Source organism: Triticum aestivum, chromosome 5B (assembly GCF_018294505.1).
Source record: "Triticum aestivum cultivar Chinese Spring chromosome 5B, IWGSC CS RefSeq v2.1, whole genome shotgun sequence".
NCBI classification, from domain to species: Eukaryota; Viridiplantae; Streptophyta; class Magnoliopsida; order Poales; family Poaceae; genus Triticum; species Triticum aestivum.
In genome coordinates this window covers 197,463,795-197,469,472 of record NC_057807.1, presented here as the reverse complement: position 1 = coordinate 197,469,472, position 5,678 = coordinate 197,463,795, and the positions used below count along the sequence as shown (strand labels likewise).

Genomic DNA, 5,678 nt, shown 5'->3' with positions numbered 1-5,678 from the left:
GCAACTGGCAAGGGAGTAAGAAGTGTTGTTTTTGTACTCATGATGAGACAATCAAACACCTCCTTTTCCAATGCAAGTTTGCGCGTTCTATGTGGTCAGTCATCCAAATAGCGTCAAATTTGTATCCGCCCACAAATGTTGCCAATATTTTTGGTCATTGGCTGGACAGTATTTCAAATAGGTTCAAAACGCTAATAAGGGTGGGAGCGTATGCCTTAATTTGGTCGCTTTGGCTATGTAGAAATGATTTTGTTTTTAATGGAAGAAATGCTTCTCCTCTACAGGTTATTTTCCGCTGTACACAATTGCTACGTATGTGGTCTATGTTACAACGACCAGAGGACCAACCGCTGTTCAAGGCGGTCTGTATGCGATTGGAGCAGGTGGCTATGGAGGTTTTTTCCCAACATGGGTGGCAACATAACCTTCGGATCGATCCACCACCTCCTTCGACATAGGCATAGTGTCGGTCTATAGGGCTCTACTGTTGCCGATTTGTCGGTTTTTTTCATCAATTTTTTGTCAGACCTTCATATTGGGCTGTGTGCATCCTAGTTATGCAGAGGTCGGGTGTTACTCATAATGCTTTGTATCTGCTTGATGCTACATTTGAGATAATAAAATTGCCCTTTATCGAAAAAAATCTAAAGACAAGATGGCAAAATATCTAAGTCAAGAAAACTTGCAAATACATTGTCTATCTTCACCAGCCTGTATGCTGGCCACGATTTGTTAGTGTGTTGCTTCATGATTTTAGCCGCCAACAACTCTTGTGTGCGTACACTGATTGTGTGCCTTTTGATCAGCTAGCTTGGTATACATAGCCAGCTAGCATCCTCATGAAATCAACCATGATGCTTGCTTGGGCTTGCCCTGTGTACATTGCCATGTACTCCCTCCGTTCCAAATTACTCGTCGCTAAAATGGATGTATCTAGAATTAAAATACATCTAGATACATCCATACGTGCGACAAGTAATTCGGAACGGAGGGAGTATAATAGGAGATTGATCATCCCAGAAAATGAGGAGCACCAGAACATAATTTTCAAACTCTAACTTCTGGACGACAATAACATTCAGCAAAAGCTTCCGAGTCAAATATTCTCAAACCTGCAATGCCAAGGAATTGCAGAATTGGTGCATAAATTTGAGGGATAGAGATAGCACATAATAAGAACTTATAAGTACAGAAGGTATATATGGCGCCAGTGTATTGGTAAATACCATTCTTTGTGAACCGTAAACATATGTTGCGGTCTTGTTAACAAGAGATTACAAAGCCTCCTTCCAAATTCAAATTCTTATTCTTCATCATAGACACTGTGACCCTCTCCAACTGCTGAGAAGCCATCAAAACATACTCAACATTAAAGCACGTTAAGAAAATATATAATGATGTCTAGAAGTCCTTGAATTGTATCCATGACAGCCGTGGAAAAAAGTGGCAATTGTTCAATTTATGGCAACACAAATGTACATCAAGAAGAAATAACTAAGTCAAGAAAACAGAATGTAACACATGTAACAAGAAAATCTTCTAAGTAACAAGGGCTGCACTTTGGCTCCATAGGATACTTGCTGTACCTCACAGATTCTATTTAGTATTCACTGCAATCAAAAGGTCTCAGTATTTTGGGTGTAATTTACATAACTTGAAAACTGAAATCATTTATTAGCATTGCCACAAAGTACTAAAATATTAGTCACTTGGACAATTCATCAGATCCAAAAATTAAAATATATATTCAGAACATTAAACCTCACACTGGAAAACAGTTTAGAACTCAATTGACACTAAGAAGTGAACGCATCAAATGGTATATATATTTTACTACAAACTACAACATGATGCAGATCATCACTACCAAAAGAAAATGGACATTGTCATGAATAGAGGTAGGATAACCAATTTCTTTAAAGAAATGATGTAGGATAACTAATTGCGTACCTTCTAGGCTTAGCATACTGGAGCCCTGGAAATACAGGTCAAAACAGAGCGGCACAACCCATTCGATGTGATCGCTATTGATGCCTTCCTTATAAGATTAGTCTTGTCAATTGGTTGTGATCATGATAACATGAACACCAAAGTAAAAAAAACAGAAAAATACCTCCGGCCTGTTGGGTCATTTGACCGAATAGTTAGAATGCAAACGAATGACAGAGCTCGAGAAAGCTATGACCGTCCTAGATGGAAACTGCAATGGCGCGGGGGTGGCGTCAGGTGTCATGGACGTCACACAGCGTCAGCCGAAGCTCGGGGAAAGGCCGGAAGTCCGAGAGGAGGTCTGGCGGTGCCAAAAGTTAGAGGAGGACAGGCTGTGCTGGGTGTCGGGATAGAGATATGGGGTAGAGCTCCCAATTCAGAAGCAGATCATGTTTTAGTCACCTAAACCTGGACTATGGGTTGAATATCTGAAAATAAAGACAAAGTATCCCACACCATCCTACTAAAAGCGCATAACAATGGTTGAGTCGACATTGTGATCCATTTTCGGTAATATCAACAAATAAAATAAAATTAAACCTCCTATATTTCTTCAAACAATAATTCAGATCTTGCGACAAGAGCCCAAACATTAGCACATGCGACAGGAGCACATCAGCAAAACGCAGCAGTAGTCAGGATGGGCTTGTTCCTAAATCTACATACTTTCTCGAACAACACCTCTATGTCTAACTTGCATAAACATAAAAAGGGCAGCCCCAGTGCATGTAGCTCCTGCTTGCGCAGGGTCTGGGGAAGGGTCCGACCACTTTGGGTCTATTGTACGCAGTCTTTCCCTACATTTCTGCAAGAGGCTGTTTCCAAGACTTTTACCCATGACCTCATGGTCACAAGGCAGCAACTTTACCACTGCGCCATGGCTCCCCTAACCTGCATAAACATAATCTACTAAAAGTATAGCAAACTATTATAACCACTAATAGCAATTTAAATCAATTTCCCAAGTCAATAATACAAAATACATGGTATTAATGTTATCATGTTTAGCTAGCAACACATGATTAAAGCTTGGAAAGGATCATGCTCACATGTTGAAGCTGTCCTGACACTTGATATCCTGCAGACAGAACACAAAGACAAAAGAGGCCAGGAGACAAATCAATTGAACGAGAAAGGAATATTTCCTCTGGACCATACATGATCTGATGCGCACATACATGATGATTTGATGGCTTGCACGAGGTGCTTCTTCTTGTGCTTGCTTCTCTAGCTCAGCCAGCGGGTTAAGGAGGTTGATGTCGTTCTGTAATCTGCAACACCTGCTCTGATTCCCAACAAAAAAGACAGACATGTTAAATTCCATGGCAAACAGCAGGGAAGCAGGAGTACCATGCCATAAGAGAGTGTTTGGAGGCAACAACTACGCATATGTATGTGCAGTTTGGCACCATTATTTGTTTGCCACTATAATCGAAGAGAAGGGGAACCAATATTGGTGTTTGCATAATAGTGCTTCTCTGCTAAATATTGCAAGAGATTAACTTTACTACCTCATTTATATCCTCTGGTTTCTCCAGGTAAGCACTTCCTTTGAGCGGAAACTACCGAAGAAGAGAAATAAATAAACAGAAGCAAGAATTGATCGATGAAAAACTTGCCATGACAGATGCCATCCCAATAGACATTGTTGAACTGCTTTTAAGAAGTTAGGATGAGAGACCATGGATAACTAATGCTAATTCTGCTGAAGATTGACACTATTTTTTAGCAGAAGCATTTGAAATCACACTACTTTTGAGTAGAAGCCTTTGGAACCAGATTGTTCTAGGATTTTGTAGCAGGCTAGCGGACTAACAGAGATTGAGGGAGCGTAGGCTAGAGTGGCAATGAGCTCACCAAGAGGGTGGAGAGATGCTGTCCGGAGGGCTCGCCTGCAGCTGGATCTGGCCACTCGGCAACGACGAGCCATGGAGGGGGCGCGCTAGAGGGACCATCTGTTGGCACCGTGGTCTCTCCATAAACCCTAGCTAGTCCTAGCTCCCCCTCACCTCGCCCTCTCTACGCACGAACGACAGGAGCTGGAGGAGGAAGATGATCGGAAGTTCAGAAAATTCAGAGAACACGGTGGACACTGTGGTTTTCCCGGCGCACAAACGCCCCCTTTTCTTCCTCGAGCACGTACTCGACCGTGTCAATCTGTTACAACGCCATCACGTGGCTTTATACCCCGAGCCGGCGCACCGGGCACGCACCCACGCCTCCACTCGCCCCTGATCTTTCCCGCGCTCTCTGCGCACTGACCGCGCCCACGCCGCGTCGACGCCCGCGTCACACGGCCAGCTCTAACGGCTCGCGCCTGACCAGGCCACCTACGCTCGCCAACAGACGCACACCTACACACCCTGGTGCACGGACACGCCCGTGCACCCAACGCACGCACACACGCACGCCCGCCGCCCGGACCTGACGCGCCCAGCACGTCCAGCGCGCGCCCATACCCGCGCTCGACGCGCCCGGCTTCGTCGCCGCGGCTTATTCGCCCGTCATTCACGCCCTAAGCCGTGGCTCAGAGCAGCCCGGCGTCCTCGATGTCTGCGTCCGCCATCAGCGCACGCCCCGCGGCCGGCTCCTTCCGCAGCAGGGGGCACTCTCGCTTGAAGTGCCCTCGGACGCCGCACTTGTAGCACTTGCCGCGACGGTTGTCCCCGCTGCCCGACGCCGTGCTCCCCGCGCCGTCGTCGTCGTCCTCTCCGTGTGCACCGCCCCGACGTTGCTCGCGCGCACGCCACTGCGCCACGGTGTACATGAGCTGCTCGCCGTCCGCCCGTTCGCCACCTGCCTGCCCGCGTCGCCGGAGCCGCTCGTCGAACGCCTTCAGGCGTCCGAGCGCGTCCTCGAAGAGCAGCGTGCCCAAGTCGCAGAACTGCTCCATCCCGGCGACCGCCGCGTACAGCCGGTCCGGGACGCAGTCCAGGAGCTTCTTCACCTTCGCCGCCTCATCGAGCGTCGCCCCGAGCCCGGTGAAGCGCGCCGCCATGCCGCAGATCTTCCCGGCGAATGCGTCCAGCGTCTCGTCGCTCGCCATGCGCAGCAGCTCCCATTCCCCGCGCAGCGTGCCTAGCCGCGCCACGCGCACACGATCCGCTCCGACGTACCGGGCCTTCAAGCTGCTCCAGATCTCCGCCGCGGTCTTCTTCGCGGCCACCTGCAGCAGAAGGTCGTCGCCGAGCGCCCGGAGCAGATAAGCCCTCGCCGGCTTATCCTTCTTCGCGATCACCGCCGATGCCGCGTCCTCCGGCGGCACCACCGCCTCCCACAGCCCTGCGGCGTCCAGGTCGGCCTCCACCTTGATGGCCCAGGTGACGTAGTTGTCCCTGGTGAGCACTGGCGCTGGATGCGCCACCGCGCCGCCCGAACCGCCACCGTACGGTACGATGGACATCGCCGGCGCGCCTTGATCGGAGACTGGCTCTGATGCCAAATGTTGGCACCGTGGTCTCTTCGTGAACCCTAGCTAGTCCTAGCTCTCCCTCACCTCGCCCTCTCTGCGCACGAACGACAGGAGCTGGAGGAGGAAGATGATCGGAAGTTCAGAAAATTAAGAGAACACGGTGGACACTGCGGTTTTCCCGGCGCACAAACGCCCCTTTTCTTCCTCGAGCACGTACTCGACCGTGTCAGTCTGTTACAACGCCATTAGGTGGCTTTATACCCCGAGCCGGCGCACC

At 48.9% G+C, this 5,678-nt stretch overlaps 1 long non-coding RNA gene across 1 annotated transcript; it reads right to left on the bottom strand.

Moving 5' to 3' along the window:
* Positions 1–617: 617 nt before the first annotated feature.
* Positions 618–4,117, bottom strand: LOC123115898 (uncharacterized). Its single transcript, XR_006456814.1, has 3 exons — positions 3,847–4,117; positions 1,227–3,274; positions 618–1,112 (listed from the first exon to the last, which is right to left on the bottom strand). It is a non-coding gene; the product is annotated as an uncharacterized lncRNA (long non-coding RNA).
* Between the last annotated feature and the right edge of the window lie 1,561 nt (positions 4,118–5,678).